This window comes from Triturus cristatus, chromosome 7 (genome assembly GCF_964204655.1).
Source record: "Triturus cristatus chromosome 7, aTriCri1.1, whole genome shotgun sequence".
Lineage (NCBI taxonomy): Eukaryota > Metazoa > Chordata > Amphibia > Caudata > Salamandridae > Triturus > Triturus cristatus.
The window spans coordinates 1,136,697,399-1,136,714,843 of NC_140590.1; positions in this window are offsets into that span (position 1 = coordinate 1,136,697,399).

Sequence of the window (17,445 nt, forward strand, 5' to 3'; positions counted from 1 at the left end):
TTCGGTGCGTACATACACGGGTGGGGGTTCGGGGCGTACATACACTGCTGGGGTGGGGGTTCGGGCGTACATACACGGGTGGTGGTTCGGGGCGTACATACACTGCTGGGGTGGGGGTTCGGTGCGTACATACACGGGTGGGGGTTCGGGGCGTACATACACTGCTGGGGTGGGGGTTCGGGGCGTACATACACGGGTGGGGGTTGGGTGCGTACATACACGGGTGGGGGTTCGGGGCGTACATACACGGGTGGTGGTTCGGGGCGTATATACACTGCTGGGGTGGGGGTTGGGTGCGTACATACACGGGTGGGGGTTCGGGGCGTACATACATGGGTGGGGGTTGGGTGCGTACATACACGGGTGGGGGTTCGGGGAGTACATACACGGGTGGGGGTTCGGGGCGTACATACACTGCTGGGGTGGGGGTTCGGGGCGTACATACACGGGTGGTGGTTCGGTGCGTACATACACGGGTGGTGGTTCGGGGCGTACATACACGGGTGGGGGTTGGGTGCGTACATACACGGGTGGGGGTTCGGGGCGTACATACACGGGTGGTGGTTCGGTGCGTACATACACGGGTGGGGGTTCGGGGCGTACATGCACGGGTGGGGGTACGGGCCGTACTTCCACGGGTGGGGGTACGGTCCGTACATACCCCTACCCACGCTCTGCGTGCCTGGGTACGGGCCGTACCCATGCCTTTGGTGGGTGGGTACGGTGCGTCCCCCCATTGTTGCGGTGCCGTGGGGTCCGCACCGTACACAGGCCTTGGGGACGAGGCTACGGGTCGTACCACGCGTACCCCTACATGACCCCAGCAATGCTGGTACGACCCGTACCAAGGCCTTTCTGACGTGGGTACGGGCCGTACCGCCATTGTTGGAGTGACGTAGGGGGACGCGTGGTACGTTCCGTACCCACGCTCTTGCGGCCTGGGTAGGGTACGTACCGGTTCGCGTGACCATCCACTTCCGTTGTGGCGGACGCTTGCGTTGCTGGCCTCGCCCCCACCCCCTGGAAGTGACCAGGCCCTGATGGTCAGGTATGTCCAGGCCATGTGTGATTTGGTACCATGTGTTGGTGTTGTGTGTCCTGCCCCTGCCCCCCCCTTTGCCCCTGGTTGTTGTGCTGACCTTCTGCGGCGTCTGCGTCGGTTCCTGTACGCCAGGTGGACTGCTAGGAGGGCAGGGATGGCACGTAGGTTCGGGTCCATGTCTGTTCGTCGCGTCCAGCTGCTCCTTGCGTGTGTCGTCCTGATTTCCCGGCAGTTTTTGGCAGCCGGTAAATATTTTCCGTGCGGGATGACGTCGGTTCGAATCGTACTTCCTGGTTCGTGAAACGTAGGCTGGATGCGTACCGACGTCAGGTCGGCGCCTTTCAGGATCGGAATTGTGTTTAGTTTCTGTTCGGTCGGTGTTTTGTTCGATTCGTACGGAAATGGTGTTTCCGTGCGAATCGTACTTGCATTTTCGGATGGATTTGGCACCGGGTACGAGTCGGACGGAGATAGGGCTCCGTCCGACGGTTCGTACCCGGTTTTTACCGGATCGGAATTGGCACCAAAGTGTCAATGCAAAACAATGACATCTACTTATTTTGCAGGTGCCGCCTGATTATTTCAAAGGTGACATCTTATCTTCTGGAAATGCACTCAGTGCTAACGAAAGGACCAAATTGATATATATATAGATGAAAGCATTTATTACATATGCTGGGTTCAGCGCATTAAAACTATTCCAACAAATCACATCCCCTATGAGATAGGACATTACTTACAGGTGTGCACATCCATGCATCATATGCATTTTCAGGCCGTTGCTTGTGACGTAGACACACTGCTTTGCGTGAAGACCTTCTCACTTTCTGCAGAGGAAGCTGTGACCTTTGAATGGAGGCATGACAGCCAGTAACTGCTCCACTGCTAACATCACCTGCACCAGACCGCTAAACATGTCTGCTCTGGAGAACAACATCTCCTCACATGGAGACTGACAGTGTGACAACACAAATTCAATCCACTGACTGTATGATCTGTTGCATCACATATGGGATCTGGGTGTGGGCCTTGCTCTCTTTGTAGGTACAACACTGCTTCTATGATTGATTACATAGCCTGCCCAGCTGCATTTGTGATCTCCTTCTATTTTGGGGGGGCAGGGAGGGGTTTTCTATAGCTCAAACGTGACCCGAAGGTATCAGAACACTTTACATGAGCACCAGTTGCGTTACAGATGGACACATTCATTTTGTTGGGCACAGGGAGATTAAGTGATTTGCCTAGATCACAGGATGTTGAGTGTCCCTGCCGAGACTCGAACCCGGTTCCCAAGCCTCGAGGTCGACTGCTCTAGCCTTTTAACACTGTTGTCATGTTTTCACCATAGCCTCCATCTCAGGGCCAAGCCCGTTCATGACCTTCACATGTTTCTTCTTCCTCAAAGCTAAATAGAATTTTAAAGGCCCCTGAATTCTTTGGTGGTCAGTATGGTAGCCCCTGCTTCTGTTGGCCATGCACTAATCACTTCCTGCTTTTGGCTGTAACACCAAGGTTGGGGAGGCATCTCTGACTGTGGCTGTGAAGGCTGAACTGTCACACAAAGTGGGGTCACTTTGAATTGTGGCGCAATGTCTTTGTGAACCGACCTGTGTACAAATAGGTCTGTTCACAAAATACAGAATCGCAGGGAATTGCAAAATGAGCTACCTAATTAATTATAATTAGTCAGGTCGCAATTTGCTGCCCTCTGTGATTGCAGCGGGAGGGGGGCTGTGCCCTCACCTTTGACAGAGGCAGCTGCAGTGTGTTTACAGAGCGAGAAAGGCAATAGTCATACCTCGCTTTGATTAAAATGTCCCTTTAGGTCCTTAATGAGAAGTCACACTGGTTCCATGGCTCTCTCTTATATGTGCTCTGCTATGGGAAAGTGACATTTATACATAGAACACCATTCGGAATGCAGCCTTCTCTATAACACGCCTGCAGATAGAAACACATTCTTGTGAGGGCTTGCACAGGTAAGAACGGTGAGGCGGGTGGGGTGGTTGGTGGTGGAAGTCAACAGACGACAGGATAAGAAATATTAAATAAATAAATAAAACCACTTTGTTTGTGCTCGCCGCATTGCCGACACGGCAATGCAGTGAGCACAAAGTAAGTGGTATTATGTATTTATTTATTTGATATTACTTATCCCACTGTCTGTTGACTTCCACCACCCCCCCACCCTGCCCCGCCCCAATGCTCTTACCTGTGCGAGCCACTGTCATATTAAGTACATGAGATCTATTGCTAAATTGGGGTAAATTTCAAGTGTAAACTGCAGGCACTCATTCACCCAGGCTTCCCTGAGTCACGAGTTATGGTCAGAGACACGTACATTTCACACTGTTTGAGGTTGTGGCATTCTTCCAGGTGGATGTGGCTGGTACTGTATGCACAGCTGATTATCTGTCTTTGACACTCATTGGACTGTCACTGGTGCCCGGGAGCTTGCCACCAGTTGCTCCCAAGCCGTCCAGGGGAGTGAGTTGGTGCTAGGACCTCAATCGGTCTCACGCTTTTCCGCCGTTCACTCAGTAGTCCCTTCCTTGCACATGACTGCACATTATGCCACCACTTTCTTGCAAGTTCCACGGTAAGGAGCATATTCACCATTGCCTGCGTATGATATAGCCACTTCTGAATTTGCCTCTTCATAGATGGGTCTAATCAGAGCTTCAAGTGGCTCAGTGCCAATGTAGCATTAAAATTCAACTTTTCAACTGGTCCCTATTGGGCTCCATATTCATGGCTGTAACCTTATTGGCAAAAACAGGGATTGATATCTCAACTATGACTGTAAAATCTATTAGGGTAACCCACATCAGCGATACAATCCCTGCTTACATTGCCTGTTTTATTTCATCTTGCATTCCTTAAGAGTATTTGCTTTTTCAAGATGCTCTGTTTCTGTCGTTTTTGTCCATGCAACAATTGGCTCTTGCACAGTGCAGACTTTGACTTGGGCCCTTCATGTGTTTGAGTGAGTTCAGGATGTTGGTGAGAGTTTATAAGGGTACAATTGAGAGCCCAGAGGCTGAAGGCACTGAGTTTCTCACAGTGGTTATCGATGGAATATAAACTGTGAAGAATACATGCACATCCAATCCTCTACCTCTTTGCAGAGAACACAAAGCGATGGTCACATACGTGCATATTTGTAATTGTGGGAATGTGCGAGATATACAGATCGAAGATTTCAGAAAGATGTGAAGAGAAAAAGGGCATAATGGCTAACAGACTGCTGATGAAAGTGGCGTGAAGGCAGTTGCGGCTGGTGCAGGTAAGACCGGTGGGCGGAGTGGGGAGGAGTCAACACACAACAACGAGGGAAAATTTAAAAAAACACTTACCTTGCACTCGCTGCATTGCAAGCGAAGGGGTACTTGGGGGCAGATTTACATGCCCCTTGCGCCACTTTTGCGTCACTTTTCCCATGTTAAAAGTGATGCAAAAGTGGCGCAAGGGGCTTGTAAATCTGACCCTTGGTTTTCTTTTTTTTTTTCCCTTATCGTCTGTCAACCCTCCCCCAACCCACCGCTCTTACCTGCACCGGCCGCAACTGCGTGAAGGGGTGAACAGGCTTGTGAGACACTCCGAAGGCCAATACCCCTTCCATAGACCTTAGTAATGTATAATTCACAATCTCATATTTTCAGAATTGAAAGATTTTCACTTCTAATAATTGACGGCGAAATCATTGCTATTCATTTCTCTGATTCGATTAACAAACACTGGCAAAGCAAAAAGGCCTCGATTGTTTTAGGTATAAGTGTTGATTGATGTGTAACATGTCTGCATGCAGTAACAGAAAACTGACAGAGAGGTACCCAAATACTGGTCACGTGGCAAGCTGCGTGAAGCACAGGATTTTGGTTGACTCTATTTTTGCCTCGTCCTTAATTAGATGGGACATGTCTCTTAGAAAAGATTCTTATTTAGCTTCTTTGGCCGCGCCCCTTTAGAAGCTCTCTCCTTTTTCATCCCATTTAAAGCACTGGCTCTAAGGATGCCTTCACTAACAGTGTGTCATGCTCCGATAGATGTTTCTCACTCAAGATGCCTAATTCCTAATCAAAGAATGTGTTTTTCCTCATTCTCTGCCTCCCCGTCTTCAGCATTACCCTGCTGACCTGGTGGAACTGTGTAAGCTGTACAGAATGTCTGTGTTCAGTAATGTGTCTCTCTGCTAGGCGGAGAATGCTTGTCTGAAATGTCATCAGTACTTATGAATGTTACAATTCTCTGCTTGCAGACTGCCTGTGAGTCTCTATTTTCAAATCGCTATGTTAGTAATGAAAATATTGTGAATGCCAGGCGGCTGAGATCAGGCTTTGTACATTTGGTTTTGCAATTCACAATTTGCCAGTCACACAAATACAGATTTTTTTGGAATCCCTTTTTAAATGTCATACTTTGACGCACTGTTTTTAAAATTTTGCATCCAATTTTTCACACTTACCCATATTATATGTAGCGCCCTTCTTCAATTTGTTTTTTTTTCTCCCCGTAAAAAAACTCATGAAGAAACAAATATACAGGTTCAGAAACTTGGATACTGGGTGACATATAAACCTAGAGGACAAGAGAACCAGTGAGCATGGTACCTATAGATTACTTAATTTCTACTCCTTCTAACTCAGTTCTGACTCAAAAAACCAACAATGAGTTGTAGATCTTAGACAACCCCATAAGTAGCCATGATCTTTGAGAGACATGGTACATAAGATAACTTTGTTGAAATCTGAAATGCCTAGTGTTTATGAAATTAATCTCACAATAAATGGATGACAGGTCCCTGGTTGGTGATGGCGCTTGCCTTTTTCCAATGTATATTAGGTCTAAATTATTATAGGTGCTCAAACGAAGAAGGGTCATCCACCCTTCCCAGTTTGTAATCCCTAGAGATCACACACAATGTAATATCAAGACCTGGGCACAACTATCATATTACACACTACTGTGTTATCAGCAAATACACAACAATTTCATGATTATTTCATTTCATTGAATCTTCTCTTTATTTTCCCTATCGTTGGTCCAGCCAACACGTGTTTCGTCGCCCGGGAGTGCCCGCGACTTCCTCAGGGCTGGTGACCAGTTTTATATCCTTCCTGGCCACTTAGAGCAGGAATTGTGATGAATCAGTTTCACAGAACATAAGTAGTATGTATGATATAGGTGAATAACGGCTTCCGTATCCGGCTTTAGCAATCTTAGTTTCAGTGACGTCTGCCTCTCGGTCCCCAGTAACGACCCGTCGTTACTGGGGACCGAGAGTCAGAAGTACACTCACGAGAAAGTCGCGGGCACTCCCGGGCGACGAAACACGTGTCAGCCTTGTGTTTATGATTGACAAGCTACAGCCTCAAATGTGTTCCACTCTTACTTTCAATGCAGATTATTGGAACTTTGTTTCTGAAGAACTTGGTACAGCTCTTTAGGTTAACACTGTGTTATTCTTTAAGGTCAAAGACATTGGCGGGATACCAGTAGCTACAGGTGATCAACAGTTGTAATTGACTTTGATTCAAGGCCGCTGAACTGTTTTGTCTCCTTCTGCTGAGTAAGCATTAAGCACACCAACTAGGTCAAACTTAGTGGGGGGGATGTTCATATTACAAAGAGGTTTGTTAGTCAATATGGAGCTTGCCTTAGGTTCTAGTTAACATTTGGAGCTAACTGGTAAACCTTTTAGTGGGCAGCATCTTGGAAATTGGCTGGTGGTGGTTGGTTGACTTGTTCTGGTACCTTGTGATACTGGATCTTCACAGGCTTGCAGCAGGTAGGCTGTGGGCAAAATGTGTGGTTGAGAAGGTTGGGCAAGTGATGACAAGATCTACCTGGAAGACCTCAAAATTGAGTATCTTCTCTAATGGTTATAGGGCTTCATGGGCAAGTGAAGCTGGAACTATCGATGGGAGCTAGAAATCTCCAATTCACGCTTGGTTCATGTCAATCCCTTCCTTTCTCCAGGTCTTGCTGCATCCACTGGTTACCAAACAGCCCTCAAATGCGTAACTGTACTGCAGCTAGCAAACTTCTGCTGTAATGCAGGTGCAGAGGGCATTTTCTGAAGGCAAATGAAAACAAACCAACTAGCTCGGAATTTTTGTGACAAAAACTGGCACAAGGACTCATTTTGCTCGAAAAGTATTGGTAAATGTTGAAGCCAGAATTTTACATCATACTGTGTGTAATTTATTATCATTTTTGGGGAATTTAGTGAAATTCCAGAAAAGAAATGACATGAGTTTTGCACGAGCCTACAGCCAGAAATGCCTTCACTCACCTCCAACAGACTATTTTGGGTCACAGTTTTCTGCCATTTTGAAAGGACACTGATCACCTTAAAATATGTTGTCCATACACCATATGATATTCAGAAGAATGAGAAAGATGCCAGTAATAAGAGATGTATAGGATTTTAACAGGAGGGACAATAGCCCCATCACTTTGGGATGCAGCAAAAAGTTGTATCCACATTATTGATTTCACGCTGTCATAAACTATCATTCCTCTATCTTGATGAGGCTTTGGTACCAGAATGGCAATATGGGGTGTTAAATACTGTTTGCAAAAATATCGCCTTACCAGAGTAAATAATAAAAAATCAACACACAATAGGACGACATTGTAGTAAACATCATTTAGGACATCATATTTACACCAGAGGATATTTCTATGTGATATTCTGACATACAACCGTTGTCACCTCTCATAGGTTGCAGAGAGCCACAGGACTCTCTGGTCACCCTTGCAAACTCATAAAGGAAGGTCTTGACCTCAAGCGAGTGTCTATTATGGATTGAGACAGGTAGGGGGTTGCAGTAGAGGATATGGTGGTTCCTCCAGTCGGAAACAAGATACTACTCTCCTCAGGCCAGTACGGAAAGTCACCTGGACAGTATTTTTACTCAAGTGCTGCCTAGATGAAATTGTAAAGCTTATAACTGAGTTTTCCCCTGAAATTTAGGATTCCACTCCAGGTTATTTTACTGTCGTTTGACACTCATGAGTCATTCATACAACTTCACAACGAGTTGCATCTCCTGGTTAGGAGACGTCCCCCTGAGCACAGCATGAAGCCCACGCTTGGGTTAGAACGTTAAAGAATGTAAGTACACGATCTTGATCCTCTTTAAAATAACCGTGTCGTGTGTTTATTGGATATCATGATATTAAATCTTCATATCAAAACATTATTCCAAATGATTTCCAACAGCATCCATCAAAAGCTTTAGGTAAGCGTTTATCTTCCCAATGCATTTTGGTCCATTACAGACCTTCGTCGGGGGACATGCTATATAGAGCAGCTAAGCCCGTGTCCGAGTGTCTTTCTCGCAAAACTCGGACACAGGCTTAGCTGCTCTGTATAGTATGTCCCCTCACGAAGGTCTGTAATGGACCAAAATGCATTGGGAAGATAAACGCTTACCTAAAGCTTTTGATGGACGCTGTTAGAAATCATTTGGAATAATGTTTTGATATGAAGTTTTTATATCATGATATCCAATAAACACAGCACACGGTTATTTCAAAGAGGATCAAGATCGTGTACTTACATTCTTTAACGTTCTAACCCAAGTGTGGGCTTCATGCTGTGCTCAAGGAGACGTCTCCTAACCATGAGACGCAACTCATTGTGATTTTCTTATACACTCTATGACCAGAGAGTGAGACCCCAGAATCACGCTACAAACGTACATACTGCGCAACTGGTAGTGCGTGTCCTATCTTTATTTACATTCATACAACTTCCACAGATAAGGCAATCCTTCAGCAGGTGGGCATATAAGTATTCCCTTGGAAGGACCTTCATTCAATCTTTGTCACAACTGGAGACAGAGAGGCTGTCATCATGACGAGCACTCACACAAGTCCCACGGGACAGGTTTGATTTTAAAAGGCTTTCTAATATATTATGTTTTAGTACGTTTCACAGCCCAACTGAATGTTATTAAACAAAAGGACATTTCCAAACCCCTTTGTTGGTGATTGCTGTTGATGTAAGATTGGGTAAGAGGACAATCTTTATACATATACATTATACAGTGGAGGTTGCCACTGTGGAATTATAGTTAGGACCTAGTTAGCATTGAGAATTGATTTTTGGTTTTCTAATACCTTTGGCATCCATTGACGAATCTTAACAAAACTTTCCAAAGAAAAAGTTCATCCACTTTAGCTCCTTCCTGGAAAGTTTCAGATGATCTGTCAAGCAGGGACCGAGAAAGAAAAGGGGTCCCAAAACATAATTTTTCCATGCAATTTCCATAGGAATTTTTGAACAGCACTGCCAAAATGGCTGAAATTAAATACACCAAATTTGCCAGAAAGCTAGATCTTTACCCAGAAAAAGTTGTTTTTGTGATTTAGTGTAAATCCATTCAGTAGTTTTTGAGAAAATAAGGTTTAAAATGTAGAGCTATCTGGACGGTTAAGTAGGTAGATAGGTAGGGTACCCCTACCTGATGGACTTCATCAGGGGTTGGTCCCAGAAGGACCACCACCCTTGGTGCCAAATTTTATAACAAAACAATTGGGGCACTGTGATCTTGCAGGACTGTAGTAGCCATCACGACCCTCATATTCCAGGGAGAACTGCTAGAGCACAGGGGCCCGTGCTGGCTCCCGCAAGAGTCCTGTATGATCAGAAAAGCGTTAGAAAAAAATTGTTCTCCCCCACTGAAGGGGGATGCGCGCATGGCTTGGCAGTAGGCCAGGTTCTGCAGGCAACACCACACTGCACATGATTGAAGGTCGTGTGTAACTAGCGTTGGCTGCCCATGGGGTGTATCCTGAAATAAATTGATGGGAGAATGAACCTACGTGCTGTGAGGCTCTTCATTGTGGGCATCGTTCTTGTGGATTTGTTAGCGGCTTGCTCAGCCGCGAAGAGCCCTGCCGCATATCAGTGGACCCTTGGAGGCGATAAACGAATGCCTGGTCTCCATTGTACTGGGAGGTAGCCCGTATTTCAGGCAGTAGAGAACAAACCTAGCCTGTGGGAGAGTGCAACTAACCCATTGAGGTATTTTAATTATAAATAATGAAATGAAGAGACACGCTCACTGCAGCGAAAAAAAGAGGAATGACAACTACATGAACCAGCATGCTTAATGGCAACGCCCATTGGGGCGGTAATAGAACATTTAAATAGCATAAAGAACTGTCTCATTTGAATATACCGCCATGATGACGGGAAAGAATCCCAAAACGCGTTGGCGAGAAGGAAGGTGTGCAGGTTCCCATGAGCATTGGAATGGAGCCTGAAATAAATTGATGGGAGAACGAACCTACCTGTGAGGCTCTTCATTGTGGGCATCGTTCTTCTGGATATATACATAGATAGATATATATTACCTACTGGCGGTCGCCAGTAGGTAGTTATAGTTAGGACCACGTTTCCATAGGAAATCCGCAACATTCTATTTTGAATAACTTTGGCGCCGGTCGACGAATCCTCGCGAATCTTTCAAAATAGGTGAGGCGCTACGCTCCGCTCCTACCCTGAAAGTCTCGGGGGGATTCGTGAAGCGGGGGCTGAGATAAAAGGGGGGTCCCAAAACGCGTTTTTCCCATGCATTTTTCCATAGGACCTTTAGACACAGCTACAGCCCGAACGGCTGAACAGAATTACTTGAAATTTGGCAGAGAGGTAGTCCTCAAGTCAAGCCTTTTGTAGGTTTGGTGTAAATCTGTTCAGTAGATTCTGAGAAAATAGCCTTTATATCAATATATATATCTGAGCCAGCGTACGGTGCGCTTACGGTGCGCTTACCGTACGCGTACGGTGGCGTGCGCGAGCACGATTTTGATTGGCTCTTAGCTCTTAGTAAACATTCGAATCGGTCGAAACCAGGAAGCGGCGGCCGCCATTTTCTCTCTCGCTCCCTGAGTTGGGCATCAAAAACGAACCCCAAAAATGTGTAAAGAGGCAGTTTCATGAGATCCTAACCACCCAGCAGTGATACAGGGGTCCCCAAACCACCCCCAAGCCCAAAAAAAAAATTTAATTTTTTTTCGGAAAATCGCCGATTACGTTTACCGTACGCGTACGGTAAAAATTTATAAAAAAAAAAAATGATCCACATTCTCCCCACCCCGTGTGCAAATGGTGCCCGAAGGGCACCATTTGTGCATGGCATATTACAGCTATGAATTTAACAAAGAATACATTTCACAAAGATGCGCATAATATGTCCCCCATGTGCGCACGGTGCGCAAAGCGCATCATGTGTACATGGCCCATCCCGCTTAACGTGGGCACGCGGTGCGCGCAGCGCACCGCGTGACCACCGTGCGTGGACGGCACTAACTGCGTAAAGTGGGCGCGCGGTGCGCGAAGCGCACCGCGTGCTCACTGTGCGCGCACGGTGCGCGAACCGCACCGTGCGCGCACGGAATGAACTGCGTTAACTGGGCGCACACGCCACGAATGGCGTAAAGTAACTTAGCATTTAAAAAACCGTACAAATTCACTGAAAAAACCATAGGTTTCACACACGTTATAGTTAGGAATTAGCATTAAAAAAACCTTGCAAATTCACTGAAAAAACCATAGGTTTCACACATGTTATAGTTAGCTGTACATTTCACTCGTAAAAAACCAATGAAATTCCCGCGTTATAGTTAGTGCAGGCAACTATAACTCACGCGACCGCAATCTTCTGCTGATGACATATGTGTCTTTATGAAAAAAAAATATTTGTAATATATGTATAGCTAAAATTTAATGGAAGAAGACATGGGCAAATAAGTGTCGAAATACAGTATTAGCATCAGCAGAGGATTGCGGTCGCGTGAGTTATAGTTGCCTGCACTAACTATAACGCGGGAATTTCATTGGTTTTTTACGAGTGAAATGTACAGCTAACTATAACATGTGTGAAACCTATGGTTTTTTCAGTGAATATATATATGTATATATATATATTACCTACTGGCGGTCGCCAGTAGGTAGATATAGTTAGGACCCTGTTTCCATAGGAAATCCGCAACATTCTATTTGGAATAACTTTGGCGCCGGTCGACGAATCCTCGCGAAATTTTCAAAATAGGTGGGGCGCTACGCTCCGCTCCTACCCTGAAAGTCTCGGGGGGATTCGTCAAGCAGGGGCCGAGAAAAAAGGGGGGTCCCAAAACGCGTTTTCCCCATGCATTTTTCCATAGGACCTTTAGACACAGCTATAGCCCGAACAGCTGAACAGAATTACTTGAAATTTGGCAGAGAGGTAGCCATAAGGTCAAGGAAGTGCCTTTTGCAGGTCTGGTGTAAATCTGTTCAGTATTTCCTGAGAAAATAGCATTTAAAAGCATATATATATGTGGGCGGAGCCTAACCACACATCTCATCCTGAGATCTGATTGGCTGTCAGCACTTCATCCAAGAAGTGTTGGCAGCCATCTTGGGACCAATATACATGATAGCACCTCATTAAAAAGCATTGCAGTTAATAGAAGGTTTTAAGACTTTAGTTACATTATAAATCATTTGTTGATGGTACCATACTCATTTTAGGAATTGTGGTATGTTCTAAGGTGATTTCACCATGTGAAAAAGCCTTCTGCTGGGATATCATGATTGAGAGAAAAATATTTTCTCATGCTTTTACCACAGAGGTTTGGAAGGTGATCTATAGGCTAAACTGAGAGCTTATTTTCTGTAAATTCACATTATCTTTCTCAGTCATGTGAGAATGAAGTCTGACATTCTCAGTAAAACATGTACATCCAACAAGGGCAGAGACTGTCAGTTGATTCCTTTGTGTTCTACTGCAGCTTCCCAGAGTGTTCCAAAGAACTACTATAGCGCTAACAGTCCTACTTATGATAAACGTATGGCACACCTGAAGCCATCTTGCTTGGATTAAAGTGGTAACTCTTAAAACATTTAATTTAAAAAGGAACAAAATGAGGGGGTTCATTTTTCCATAAAAAGTATGATTAGTGCTGCAGAAAGAAAAATTAGGGCACATTTTGAGTGACTTCTCAAATCCTCTTCTATTTCATTAAAAAATTCTGACATGCAGACTGAAACATGCACTTTCAATACCAGCAGCAGTTTTCCCTGGTGAGCAGTAGCTTTACTACAGTGATCTAATGAGCAAAAAGAGTGCTAACATTCTGAATTTATGGCAAATGTGTGACACATCTGAATGCCTTCTTGATGGAATCAAAGTAAAAAACTGAAAGTATTTCCTACTGAGGAGACTGCAGTAAATGAGGAAATTAGGAAACTTCATAACAAATAAATCTCCCAAGATGGCCACCAGAGACAAAAGAGCCCAAATGTAGCCCAAATATCACCCAGATGTAGCCCAAGTATAGCCCAATGACAGAATGTCCCAGAATGTTCTTAAAAACAACTAGAGCGCTTACTGTCTTCATTATGACAAAAGTAAGGCACACCTGAAGCCATCTTGATTGGAATAAACTGGTAACACTTAAAACATTTAATTTAAAAAGGAACACAACGAGGAGGTTCATTTTGCCATAGAAATTATGATTAATGCTGAAGAAAGAAAATGAGGGCACTTTTTGAGTGACTTCTCAAATCCTCTTCTATTTCATTAAAAAATTCTGACATGCAGACTGAAACATGCACTTTTAATACCAGGAGCAGACTTCCATGGTGCAGTAGTTTTACTACAGTGATCTAATGAGCAACTAGAGTGCTAACATTCAGAATTTATGGCAAATGTGTGACATATCTGAATACCTTCATGATGGAATCAAAGTAAAAAACTGAAAGCATTTCCTACTGAGGAGACTGCAGTACATGAGGAAATTAGGAAACTTCATAACAAATAAATCTCCCAAGATGGCCACCGGAGACAAAAGAGCCCAAATGTAGCCCAAAATCACCCAGATGTAGCCCAAATATAGCCCAATGACAGAAGTGTGCAAAACACTTATTATTTTGTGTTTTTGCAGTGTTATATAGTGCAGACTTGTCAGGTATTGGAGTGCTTTACATGAGCATTGGTTACATCACACAAGAACAAATTCATTTTGGTTGTAGACATGGGGAGACTAAGTGATTTGACCAGAATCACAGAATGTCGAGCTGAAGCAGAAACTTCAACCTAGTTCCCCAGTTGCAAAGTCTGCAGTTCTGGAAGTAACACCACATCCTCTCCCCTAAGTGCAACATTTAATCAAGTGGTCAACTGGATAAAAAAACATAAAGATAACAAATAATTTAAAAGTGCTTTGTCGCTATTTGAAAACTCAGAAAATATGTCCTTATTTTAGTCTTTTAGAGCACTAACCATAATTTTGATGCCAATAAGACCCTCTCATATATGTAATTTCTAAAGGAAATGCTCTAGGTATTACAGTTTTGATTACATCAAGATGATGTCAGGCGTTCCACACTTTTGTAATAAATATAGAATGTTAGCAATCTAGTTGTTCATTAGGATACTGTTGAGAGGCAGAGGCCAGGGGCACGGACTCTGAAAATTGAAGGCAGGTAGGAGGGTGCAAAGGCAACAATTTAACCACACTGAGCAGGCAGGAAGGGCCGTGGAAGCACAACAGACTATGGAGGGCAGTGGAAAGGGGGGCAGGGGCAACAAACCAACAATACAGGACTTGCAAGAGAGGCTGTTGGAGGGAAGATCTATTACGGGTCAAGGAAGCTAGGGGCGGTCCCCAGATCCCCGGGAGCCACCACAGAACTGAGCAGGAGAGTGAGTCAGGGACAAAAGGGGCACCTTAATTTGAGCCGGGGTGCCTAGGAACGCTTGCTCCAAAAATGAAGAAAACAGACATATGAGACATGGAATTGGAGGCAGAATACAATGGCAGTTTAATGAGAAGATGCAACTTCAAAGAAACCGCAGAATAGAGACATAAAGTACAAAATACAGAATCCAGATAATCATACAGCTGTCATAATATTCTCTGTATCTCAATTAATGTACTGGCAGAGAGAGAGAGAAAACACATCTATAAATGCATCATGAGAAACAAGTTACACCAAGGAAAATGTTACCTAGGAACACTCACGTTTACTCTTAGAGCAAGCATTCCTGCAATTACAATACAAAATCTTTTAAATGCAAAAGTAAAGAGAACAATGGTTAAACATAACATGACATTTCATATAGGTAAAATAGAATAAGATACTTCAAGCAAAGCAGAGCAAGACATTTTAAGCAAAGGAAGACAAGAGCTCCCAGCTCCTGGGGAAAACCTGCACTGCCTGTTAACCTACATACAGACGGCGAGGTAGTCCGTCGATATCTGTGGGTGCTCCCTTTTTATATCATTTTGTGGGCTCCTTTGCACGCTACATCTACCTACGTATGCTACCCAAAAGCTTCGTCTGCAGATTTTACCAGACATTTCGTCATTTACCCACTTAATGCTGACAATGGACTGGGTGAAAAGGTCAGTCTCTCAGGCCAATCGCTTATCGTAAGTTCCATAGAGCAAGCAGAAAATAATGGGTATTGTACGGGAATTCAATATATTCATGTATAAAATCTCCTCAGTTCTCCTAACTTGACGCTCTGCGGTTGCCACTTCCTTAAAAGTGGGAAACCTGCCCAGGAAGCAAGTACCAGTCCAGGATGCAGCCTACTGTATGTCGACAGCTTCAGGGGGATGTTGAACTTTGATACCGAGCACGGAGCACTCGGGTAGGGTGGAGGCTACTAGTTTGGATCAGAAGGCCTCGCAGACCTGCCTTCAGACTGCTATACACTAAAATTGCAGAGCTATGGTCAATTTAACAAAGAGGCCTACATATTGAACAGAAGGGCCTACACAGGGGTTTTATGCTGGCTGAGTGGTAAGGATGTCTCAGGATAATTATATAGCAACACAGGACCCGCTGGTCAATTTAATACGGCCTACAAATGCAGCTGGCAGGGCAAGGACAAGGGTCTCATACTTCAGGTGTGGACAGAACGGGCCAGGGGCCCCCTGTGATACAAAATCTACCCTCCTTCAAGGCTGTGGCAATGTAATAGACCATTGTGGGCAGAAGGAAGAGGCAATGGTAGTACAACCATACATGCCAACAGACCCGATTCAGCCAGGAAACGTCCAATGTTTTTAAGCTCAAATGGGCTTTATTTGATCTGTCTCCTGTCTACAATATCCTCTTTTTCAATGTAACTCAAAGGGGAAAATCAATACCCCAGTTTTTTTTCAAAATCTCCCTCTTACCAAGTTCAAAATGTTCGCAAGTATGGTACATTGGATCATGGAAGGAAATGGGATAGGGACATGGACTTGGATAACAGAGGACAGGTGGGACATGGAGAGGTGCACCAAACTGACCCTGCAGGGCAGGCATCAGGGTTTGCAGCAGCACAATACACCACACAGGGCATGCAGGACGGGAGTGCAGCACAACAATCCATAGAAAGCAAGAGGGAGGGGACAGGACCATGCACATGGACAACAGAGAACAGAGGGGCAAGAGGCAATGGTAGCTAGCTGACCATAATGGACAGACAGGAGAGAAAGCTGCAGTATAACAGACCATAAAGGGCAGGAGGGACGGATCAGGGGCATTACAATGGAACAGACAAGCCAGGAGGGAGGGAGTAGGGCTGGGGGCAAGGGGGCAGGGCAGGAGCAGCAAGATAGCCATGGAGGTCAGGCAGGATGGGCACTAGAAGCAAGACACACCATGAAGAGCAACAGTGAGACTGTGATGGCATACACACAGACCATGGAGGGAAGGTGGGAGGGGGTCAGGGGCAGCTAACTGACCACGCAGGGAAGGTGGGAAGGGCCATGGCAGCACAGAAGACCATGCATGGCAAGTGGGAGGGTTAGTGGCAGCACAATGGCTATGATGGGCAAGAAGGAGGGTGGAGGGGCATGCACAAAGGACGATGGAGGATAGAAGGAAGGGTCAGGACCTGTGCACAGACAAGAAAGTTCAGGGGAAGGGACCTCACAACAGACCACACGGGGCAGGCAGGAGGAGCAGTTGCAGCACAACAGACCAGGGAGGGCAGAAGGGTGTGGCAGTACAATGGACCATGTAGGACAGGAGGAAGAGGATAGGGGCATGGCATGTGGACAGGCAGGGTGGAGGTGGCAGGGACAGGTTACAGTCATCTGACAATGCTAGGCAGGTGGGAGGGGAGTGGCAGCTCAACAGAACACTCAGAGTAGATAGGAGTGGCAGGTCCATGGGACATGGTGGGCAAAAAGGATGGAGCAGGGGCATGCACAAAGACATCGGAGGGCAGGGGGAAGGAGAATAGGGGCAGCAAGCTAAGCACAGAGTTTAAGCAGGAGGTCAATGATGGGGCATAGAATTGGGCAATGGAGGGCAGGAGGAGTGGACTGGTACATCATACTAAATTGAGGGCAGTGGCAGCACATCAGACCATGCATGGCAGGAGGGAGGAGGCTAGTCCATG